Here is an 11391-nt window from a genome sequence, read left to right on the forward strand (position 1 = left end):
AATCGTGCTTCTGCGAGGTCGGATTGTGGAATGGTCTGAGGCTGGGGGTTCTGTGTGGTGGATTTCCTCATGTTGACGGAACGTCCGCACTAAGCTTGCCGTCAATATGGGTGCCATGGAGGAGTCCGAGGCATTCAGGTTGGCTAAGGAGGGGTGTACCGGGCCAGGGGTGAAAACCAGCAGCCAAGAGTCCCCGCGGTAAGCAGTAGTGGGATAGCGTACCGGAGTGAGGTGCCATCGCCAGCCCAGCCAATATGATTGGACCACATTCTTTTTGTTGTGAAAATAGTTTAATTTTTTTTTTCAAATTTAAAATAAATTGAAAATGTATTTCCAAAATATTTTTAAAATAATTCTTTTCGGTTTTGAAAATTTATTTTAGAATTCAATTTTGAAACTGAACATAACATTAAAATTACTTGAATTATCGGAAATTGTGTAGTGATCTTGCGATCAATATATGCCCGGCTAGCTCAGTCGGTAGAGCATGAGACTCTTAATCTCAGGGTCGTGGGTTCGAGCCCCACGTTGGGCGCAGTTCAATTTTTTGTGTTTTTTTTTTCATTTTTATTTGTCATTAGATTGAAATGTAAGCAATATTGAAGAAGAAAACAAAATTGTAATGAAAAGAAAAATGATTTTTTTAGTTTCTTTACTTGAGTTCAGAAATTTGCTTCAGACACCATTCGACGGTGCTACTACCATATTTCCTTTTAGTTAAATATTTAATGTGTGTTAGATATTAGGTTGGGGGAAAAGAAATCCTTTTTTTGTGAATGGTTTAAAAAAATTATGGTTGATTTTTAGCTCCCGGAAGATGTTACGACTGCTGACATGCCGGTCAACTTCGATCATTTCTCCGATTTTGTCAACATTTTCGACGAACGGCATATTTGTTTTTTTTTTACTGCGAAATTTCACCGTTCCAACGAGCATAAATCTGAAATTGTTTGATCGATACTTTACGAGAAATCTATCAATACAGCCATCTGCCGAAAAAATAATGGATTTATTTTTCCCCAACCTAATAGTATGGTCCAAAATATGAGATGTATGTAATGATCGAGCAGAAGGTAACATGCCAAAACTAAATTTCAATTGATAATTTTCAACGGATTTTGTATTCAGTTCGCAACGAAGTCACCATACTGGTGACGATTCATGGATATACATATCAATGTTTTCACGGATGTTGCCAAATTAGCAAATATAACAAAAATTGGTCAAATTCGATTGAAGTAAAGGGTTTATTGGTTGTACAGGGCCTATACACGTTGCTATGACAAACTGTGCCTTATCGATATATTGGTTTTAGACCCCATGTTTTTTCGACCAAATCCGTTCCAGACAATTTGCAGTCGATTTACAAATGTCCGTTCTTCTGTCTGTGTGGCTGATGCGCACTGTAACTCTCGAAGAAGATGTGCAATGCCGGTTCACTTGTACTGGTACGTAATCTACAAAATGGTCCAAAATTTTCTAAAAATTAGTTTATTTCAAATCATGTGAACTACGGTTTAAACCAAACTTAATACATCATAATATTTGAACCAAACATGTATAGTTTTTAAAGATGGGTTTTATCGCTACCCCAAAATGGCAAAAATTTGAAGAAATAGGTATTAAGGAAATTGGAGATAAACTTCTGCTTTATATCCAATTTCCAAACAACACATGTTACTCGCCCACACCGATGACATCGATATAATCCTTCGAACATTGGGAGCGGTAACAGCCCCCTTTGAACAAATCGAGAAGGAGTCTGCCAAAGTGGGTCTGGCAGTAAACTGCGAGAAGACCAGTTGATTGTATCAACGCACAAGACGTCCAGTGGACTCGAACCAACTGTAGAACTTGAGAACTACAGCTTCGAGGTAGTTAAAGATTGTATATGCTTTGGTACCACCATAAATAAAACGAATGACATCAGTTTTGTTGTTATCTATTAGTTAAATTTTTTCTAAAAAAATAAATTTAGTTTCCAAAAAAGTTATTTGCGCCCAACGTGGGGCTCGAACCCACGACCCTGAGATTAAGAGTCTCATGCTCTACCGACTGAGCTAGCCGGGCAGTTATACGCCGCGTGGAATGTTTTCTTCATCTGAGTGTATCGGAATTTATGTTTGCGCGGCATACGTTAAATGTTTATAAACATCGATGTTGCTGGAGAATCTACAAAAAATATGTTGCTATAATTGATAGCTTTTGTTGCTGGAGTGGCCATAGTTACCAGGTACGAACATTTTTTTAAAACCGATTGGCTGTTAGAATATCTCATCAGTTTGAAAAATATTCTTAAGACGTGGAGGAGAAATTTAATTTGTATTGAATCGATTGAATAATAAAGTGGACGTTACGGGCCTTAATATGCCGTTCAAATCGGATACTCTGTTCACATTTTTATTATAAAAGAAATTTTCAGCAAAATTTTGACAATTTTTTGGGGAGATATCAGAAAATTAATTTGGGAAGATATATTTCGAAAGTTTGTTTAAAACTGATACTTCCTTTGCGAGTTATTGTAATCACTAGCAGGACATTTATAAATCGACTCCAAATTGTTTAAACGAAAAACCAATACTTCGATAAGTCAAATTTTTGCGTGGCAAAAATCAATTAGGTTGGAGAGGATTCTTTACAATAACACTTAATTTTTCCGAGCCAATCAGCAACTAGTTAAATTCTTTGAGTTGGCTCTCCTACCAAAAGTTATCTATATCGGCATATGTTTTGGTATAACTCGCTTATGACGATAGCGACCCATGTTCGTTATGAAGATTTTAGACGCATAAGGGTGTAATTTGGTAATAAGGGTCCTTAAACGCTCACGTGTTTTGAAAGAATCCCATATAAAGGTTCCGTTCAAGACGCACTTTTTCACCGAAAAGGGCTCTATTTGGGATTCGATTACAAATCGAAACAAGTTCCTTGTTTGAATAAACCTAATATACCCTCCGATTTTAAGTCAACTCTAATTCTGATGGCGCCCTTTGTTTTCATAAATGCCACTACTGCCCAAATGTTAAAGGCTTTTCAAAAAATTAAATTTGAAATTCAGAAAAGTATTTCTCATTTATTTTAAATACCTAAATTACAAACATTTCCGATCTTCGTCAAATGCACGTACAAATTTGTAATAAATTACAGAATAGCTTGAAAAAATGCACAAAAAAATTTCTTGTCATATTTGTAGTAAAATATTTGTTTGGTTTGCTTTAATTTATTGATTTGTGTTTGTGGTCTTTAAAAAAATTGCATATCTTTCCCTACCCTCCAAAGACCTCTCTATCGCCTCTCTCTTTCTGGCTCCACCGATATCAGCGTACGCTATTAATGGCAACATTTAAACGTTCAGGTTTCGCTGGCTTGGCTTGGCGCATGTGAAACTGTGCGTGCTTCTGAGCTAAGATTTAGATAATAGGTGGGTTCCGACAACTGGGAAATATACAAAATTTAAAGAATCGATATTTTTGTGGAAGACTAATTGTTCTTCACATAGAAGATAAATATGTCATCTTGTAGATGTCTTACTGATCTTCTATGAGAAGACCCAATTGTCTATAAAAATGCTAGTAGGTCTTCCTCTAAATGTAATGAAAGAAGACCTATTCTTCTAATAGTAGAGTAGATAGGTATTCTAATAGAAGACCAATGGGTCATCTGTTAGATGAACGAATAGATCTTCTGTGCTAAGATTTAGATAATAGGTGGGTTCTGACAAGGAAAAAAATTATGAAATTGAAAGAATCTGTATTTTTGTGGAAGACTAATTGTTCTTCACATAGAAGATAAATATGTCATCTTATAGATGTCTTACTGGTCTTCTAAAAGAATACCCAATTATCTATAAAAAGACGAGTAGGTCTTCTTCTAAATGACCGAATAGGTCTTCTAATAGTAGAGCAGATAGGTATTCTAATAGAAGACCAATGGGTCATCTGATAGATGAACGAATAGATCTTCATATAGAAGACCAGATATGTCCTCTTATAGAAGACCGAATAGGTACTCTTATAGAATGCCGAATAGAATTTTTTATAGAAGACCCCTAGTAGTCAAATTTTTCGGAAGAGAAAATTCCTTGTTTTCATTTTATAATCCAATTCAAGTCACTTCGGAACCAACCTACTATTCTCTAAGCGTTAATACACATTTTTTCTACAAAACGGTCAACAGCTATTCTCAATGGCTAGCTGGCAAAAAATACAAAAAACTCAGTTCGTTTTTTGCAATTGTTTAAAACAAATACAAAAAAAAACTACACTAAACATTAACGTGTACAAACGTAACTACAAAATAATGAACTGTTATTAGGTTCCGGTGTTTAAGCGAATAAAGACGTAATTTTTATTTACAAACAAAAACCAAAAAACTAAAAAAACTACAACTAAAACAAAATCATGAAAAAATAGCTAAAAAATAAAAGCAAAAAAAAAAAACACCCAACAAATATTTAAATATCGACAAAAATGATGATCGTGTGAAATATTCATATTGCAAAAAAATAAAAAGTAAACAAAAATAAATGTTGTGAAATAAAAAAATAAATAAATATTAAATTTGAAAACTACAAAGCCAACTAACAAAACAAAAAAAGTAAACAAAATAATTAACAAAGAAATAAAAATAGCAAAAGCAAAAAATCTGAAATAATAGTTTCTCTTTGTTACATTAGTGTCAAATATATAATTTTTTAAATAAATATAATGCTTTAGCAAAAGTAAAACACATTTCTTTATGAAACCATCAAAGTTTGGCGAATTCTTGGAAATCAGTGGAGTTTGAAAGGTCAGGAAAGAAAAGTGTGTTCATACATAGTAAATACGATGACTGTATAATAAAAGATTTAAGAAATTGCTCGAATATTTCAAAATAATCAAATTATTTATTGATGCATGTAATGGATGTCATACTAAAATATTATATGGGGTCTACATATTCTACTTACTGTTTAGTATTACCGTCCTCACAATAGAGGACACAAATGTTGTGCTAAACCAATACATGTCATCTATTATTTTTAGTGAAGATAGATTAAAGTTTATGACATCAAATCAATTAAACAAAATTTGTTTGGTAATGTTTCTAGTCACTTTTTAATCTAAAAGTACGAACACCATGTAATTTTAACGGATAGGAGACCCGATTAGCCAATGCCCTCAAAAATGAACCAATTTATTATGGATTAGGGATAAGTAAATCGACTTTCGACTAATCTATTAATCGACTTTTTGTATTGAAAAGTCTAAAAGTCGAAGTCGACTTTGGATCTATGAGAAAATCGTCGACTTTTCAAAATCGACTTTCGATTTTCTTCATAAATACTTGGTTTTTTATCACAAAGCTCAAATTGCCCAAAAAATTCACTTTACGGAATTTTACTTTATCTGTTTACAATAATTCATAAAAAAATCAAATTTTTAGTCGATTTTGCAGAAGTCAGTAAAATTTGAAAATCGATTTTGAACAGTTTTGACAAAATCGAAAGATCGAAAAGTCCACTTTTTAGTCAAAGGCGAAAAATCGAAAAGTCTAAAAATCTACATTTTGGTCAGAGGCAAAAATCGAAAAGTCGACTTTTACGCCCGACTACGTATCCCTATTATGGATACCTCTGGATTCTTCATATCTCGTTTTGCTTTGGAAAATGTCAAATCAACTCCCGCTTAAATATATACATACATTTTTACAAAAATTAGATCAAGTTCAAATCGGACTATAGAACCGAATCTGTGGAACCTGTCCAACTTATATACCCTCCTCAATGAGATAAATATATAGAAAAATATAAAAAAATCGAAAAAGTACAAAAGTGCATTTATTCCTTTGAGAACCTTATTTTGAGGACTTATTTTAAAATATTCTGCCAAGTGGTCATACCAAGGTTGCATGGGCCAATAAATTATGTTTATACAAATCTAAATTAAACACCCAGTGTTCCGTGGCAAAAATCTCCAAAATATCGCAAAATCAGAAGTGGTAAAGGCGTCCTATATCTAAGACCTCTCATTATACCCTTCACCACACTGTGGTACAGGGTATTATGCCTTTATGCATATGTTTGTAACAGGCAAAAGGAATCGAGATAGACCCATAGTGCCTTTTGAGAATATGCATAGAATCCCTTTCTAAGTCGATTTATTTTTGTGAACAAAGTACAGGTCGCATTTATGATCCGATTTGGATGAAATTTGGCACAGCTCATTTGTTTGGCCCAAGGACGAACCCTATTGAAATTGGGAAAAATCGGTCCAGATTTAGATATAGCTCTCATATATAGTTTCGCCCGATTTTATGTTTTTGATTGAGACAAAATTTTGCACAGAGTACTGAATTAGGTTTAGATTGATATATGCCAAGTTTTGTTAATATCGGTTCGGATTTAGATATAGCTTCCATATATAGTTTCGTGCGATTTTATGTAAATGGAGCATCATACTGTCAATACTTGTCTAATTGAGACAGAATTTTGCACAGCGTACTGAATTAAGTCTGGATTGATGTATGCGACGTTTTGTTGGAATCGGTTCAGATTTTATGTAAATGGAGTCAATATTTTCCGATTGAGACAACATTTTGCATAGCGTATTGAAGTTACTACAGGTTGACATCCGTGAAGTTTTGTTGAAATAGGTTCAGATTTTGACATAGCTCCCAAATATACTCTAGTCCGATTTTTGTTCTATATTCACGAAATATATTCTAGAATTTGTCCGAATTTATGTAAATGGTGCAAATGGAGGAGCCTATGTCTGTTCACTTTACATGGAATATTGCATAGCGTATTGTATCGGAGATGTCCCAGTTTAAGATATAGTTTCCAAATACATTTTCATCTGATTTCATCAAAATGATGTACCAAGTAACGATTTTTGGAAGTTTCGGGTAGAACTTTTATAGATATGACATGAGAAATAAGTTAACAATGACATTTAATTCACTATACACCAGAAATACTAGAATTCAACCTCTTGTGTTTGGTATAGCACCATCTCCGAAAAGTAAATTTATACTTTAGCTGCATGCATTGATATAGAGGGGAGCCTTCAACAATGTCGGCACTGAAACTCTTATCCAATCCTTAGAAGCCTTTTCGAGTTGACCGGGCAATCATAGTTCACGAGTCAGCCACATGCAAAGGAATAGATTGATAAACTGTAGCCTACAAGACATAACCATCAGGTGGAAAAGTAGGGCAAGGAACACCGCAGGAAAGGATTCTGTCACCAATCTTGTGGGTCACACAATAAATATTCTCCTTCAGGAGCCTTCAACAATGTCGGCACTGAAACTCTTACCCAATCCTTAGAAGCCTTTTCGAGTTGACCGGGCAATCATAGTTCACGAGTCAGCCACATGCAAAGAAATAGATTGATAAACTGTAGCCTACAAGACATAACCATCAGGTGGAAACGTAGGGCAAGGAACACCACAGGAAAGGATTCTGTTACCAATCTTGTGGGTGACCACAATAAATAGTATCTTAAGAACCTTAACCTATGAGGGATTTAAACCCGACGATATAATACTTCTAAGGGGAAGAAATCCTAACACCCTACGGAGGAAGGCTGGCACGAATTATGGCCTTCGGGGAGCGTGTGACGATCAATGAAACCGTCTGCGGTATTTTGGCCCATTCCCGGCGAAGCGCTTGCTTGAGGTAATCGACATTTTGTTATTTTTTAGTGCCAACCTTGCTTTCCAAAATACTCCAGACACAATAGTGCAACGGATTGGTATCCGGAGACTTTAGTGGCCATTGTGCGCTGGTAGTGAAGCGAGGAACCTCATTTTGTAAGCATTTTTTGGTGGCGCATGCTGAGTGCGATGGTGCGGAGTCCTGTTGGAATGTCCATGGTCTGCGGGCAAAATGTTTGTGTGCCCAAGGCTTTAATACACCCTACAGAATATGTTCGCGATAATATTCGGCATTTATTCGGATGCCACGGTCGATTTCTACGAGCGGAGAGGGACCTCAGCTGTTATGGAGGCACACACCATCACCATGGCCGGCGTTTTAGTTCTGGTGGCCAACCGAAGGTGCACATTTTTCAGCTGACCTCTTTGGCAAGTAAACACGATCATTTTGTTTGTTTCCAAACTGCTGGACAACGAATGTTTTTCATCGGAGAAAACCAAATTCGACAGTACGGTATATTAAAAATATTTTTAGAAAGTCCGCATTCTCCTTAACTACATACATGCGTTACAAACATATGGAATAAATTAATATACCCTTCATTTTATGATAAACTGCGCCTAACAAGGAAGTTACAATTTTATTTCTATAAAAAATAATAAAAACTTAGTTGATTACCAAATTTCATTCATTTGTACCTACCTATATTCTTTCCACTTCTAGTTACTACCACTTCATAATAATAATAAAAAATAATTAATTATATACTTAAAAAAATTATAGTTTATTATCTATAAAGACGTGCCGTAATTTATATGACAATCTCCACCGAACAACACTGTTATTAAAGGGAATGATCTTTAAATAGTTGTACTACGATATGTTGTTGTTGTTTTTGTAAGACAATTGAATATTACTCTTTAAGTTTTAATTTTTGTTTTATTATTTGAGACAGTTTACGCTCCACTGATCAGATCATCATCAACGTCGTCATCTTTGACAATCATCGTCGTCGACGTCATCGGTTTTATTTTTAGCAGAACTTCCGGTTTTTATCGGTTTGTTTATTTATTTTGTGTGTTTTTTTATTTGTTTTATACCCCATATGTATGCTCCCGTTCGGTTCCGTTGTCCAGATTCCACTCTACAAATAATCCGCACAATTCCACCAACACACAAACATTCATACAACTATTATAACTTTTATTTAAAAGTCGGTTATAATAAAAAAACTTTTTTTTTTTTAATAGAAAAAAAAAACAAATAAAACAAAGCTATGACAACTACAACAACCGAAAACATTTTAATTGAATACACATTTCACCGATATTATTATAACCGATAAAGATCAGTAGTACAAATGTTCGGAAGATAAATATTTTTACAAGTAAGTATGTATATATATATATATATATTATTTTAATACAAGTATATTCATACATATATACTACACACATTTTATTTAGTTTGTATAGATTCACAATGGGAGAAAAGTTATTCCTGTGGGCCATCCGACCTGTATTTTCAAAGAGTATTTTTCCAGGGCCTATCTAGGTGTTGATTAAAAAAAAATCAAGGCCTATACAATGCGTGGATTTTTTAAATAATATTTTTGAAAAGGCCTCAACCAAGACTTGAGCTGCTATGCGCCGCCAGTTCACCCATAATAAGTATAAAAAATGGGTTGAGGCGTCGGGTTAGTTGCCCACACTCGGAAAAGCCCTCCTACTATGAAAAAGCAAAGAAAAAACCCCTAATGTTGACGACCCACGCAAACGTATAAAGGACCACGATCTGCGAAGCTGCACTTGGAATGTACGCACGTTGTACAGAATAGTCGCAGTTCTAGCTTTGGCGGATGTACTTAAGAAGTACAAACCGATATGATTGCCTTACAGTAAATGCGATGGAAAGGGACAGGCGTAAGGAAATCAGACGATCACGCACTGTATTATAGCTGTCATGAAACGAGACATGAATTTGGCTGCGGATTTATGGTTAACAGGAAATAAAAGTCCTCGTCTCCAGATGCACCCCAGTAGATGAGCGAATTGCTATAATCCGCATAAAACCTAAGTTCTTCTACATCAGTCTTATTTGCGCCCATGCTCCGACCAAAGACAAATATTAGCAGACCAAAGACATATTTTGCGAGCGCCTAGAAGCAGCATATGACCATTGCCCTGGCCATGGCATTACAATTATGCTAGGAGGGGAAATATCTTTAGTCCCACCGCGGAAAATTTAACCTTCAAGGAACATCCAATAATGGCATGAGCATATCGATATACACAAGGCTACCTGGATTTCTCCTCTCTCTCAAGCAACGAGAAATCAAATTGATCATGTTGTGATAAACGGAAGGAATTCATCCAGTGTATTAGACGTTCGATCTATCCGAGGAGAGAATGTCGATTCGGACCACTACCTTGTAGCAGCCAAGGATCGCAATCGTCTTAATGTTACAGCAAAGGTGCGATCTAACACAACACGAAAACTCGACGTTGAAAATCTGCAAACACAACAGGTAGCCAAGGCCTGCTCCGTTCAACTTACTCACCTGCTTGACGAAAGCACTTCTTGTCCCGATAATAGTATAGAAGCATAATGGTAAAGAATTGCCCACTCCTTAAAAACTGCACCAAAAGCAACATTTGGGAACCAAAAACCACCACCAAGAAACACATGGTACGATCAGGAGTGCCGTAATGCTACTGATCTGAAAAGCGTATAGGGCAACCCTGCAGACATTAGCAACACGTAATGTGATGTAGAATTATCGGGAGAAAAGGAGAGAGGAGAAACGTGTTTTCAGAAAAAAGAACAACGTGAGCAAACCGAGATGTACAGGAGCCAGAGCGAAGTACGGAAATTTTACCAACGAGTAAAACACCAAATCGAAGGTTTTGGTGCAGGCACATCCTCCTGTAGAGATGAAGAAGGAAACCTGGTGACAGATACAGACAGTGTGTTGAGGATCTGGATTTTGAATAGCTTCTGGAACCAATAAGAGATGATGGTATAGACTGTATACCGCCTAGCCAAGATGAGGTCATAAAAACATTTAATCGGCTCAAGAACAATAAAACAGCAGGAGCCGATGGGTTACCAGCCGAACTATTCAAGATTGGTGGTCAGATGCTGGTCAGGAGCATGCACCAGCTGATTAGTACAATTTGGCTACAGGAATGCATGCCCAATGATTTGAACCTCAGCATCCTGTGTCCCGTACACAAAAATGAAGACAAGACGATATGTGCCAACAATAGAAGTATTTGTTTTTTCCCATCATATATAAAATGCTATCCAATGTGCTGTGTGAACGATTAAAACCAATGGTCAATGACATTATCATACCAATGCGGCTTCAGACCTGGCAAATCTATCATTGACCAGATTTTCACTCTGCGCCAAATCCTGGATAAGACCCACGAAAAACACATCAGCACATTCCACCTATTCGTCGACTATAAAGCCCCATTCGACAGTCCTATCCGTTCAGATGTGTTTAAAGCCTTGTCCACGTTCAGCATTCCTGCAAAATTAATACGTCTATGCAGGATAACTTTAAGTGGCACAAGGTCAGCAGTTAAAGCCGGAAAGGACCTTTCGGAGCCCTTCAATACCGAACGAGGATTCAGACAAGGTGACAGTTTGTCGTGGGATCTTTTTAACATCCTGCTGGAAAAGGTCATACGAGACGCAAAGGTGAACAGAAATGACACTCTGTACACCAAACAACACATGTTACT

At 36.1% G+C, this 11391-nt stretch overlaps 2 non-coding genes across 2 annotated transcripts; one reads left to right on the plus strand and one right to left on the minus strand.

Annotated features, from left to right (window-relative positions):
* The first annotated feature begins 462 nt into the window (after nt 1–462).
* On the plus strand, nt 463–535 carry Trnak-cuu (transfer RNA lysine (anticodon CUU)). The gene has a single exon. It is a non-coding gene; the product is annotated as a tRNA-Lys (tRNA).
* A 1462-nt stretch (nt 536–1997) lies between these two features.
* Nucleotides 1998–2070, minus strand: Trnak-cuu (transfer RNA lysine (anticodon CUU)). Its single transcript has one exon. It is a non-coding gene; the product is annotated as a tRNA-Lys (tRNA).
* Between the last annotated feature and the right edge of the window lie 9321 nt (nt 2071–11391).

Source organism: Musca vetustissima, unplaced genomic scaffold (genome assembly GCF_032173495.1).
Source record: "Musca vetustissima isolate MV318-11 ecotype Yass unplaced genomic scaffold, APGP_CSIRO_Mvet_v1 utg16975, whole genome shotgun sequence".
In the NCBI taxonomy this organism is placed as follows: Eukaryota; Metazoa; Arthropoda; class Insecta; order Diptera; family Muscidae; genus Musca; species Musca vetustissima.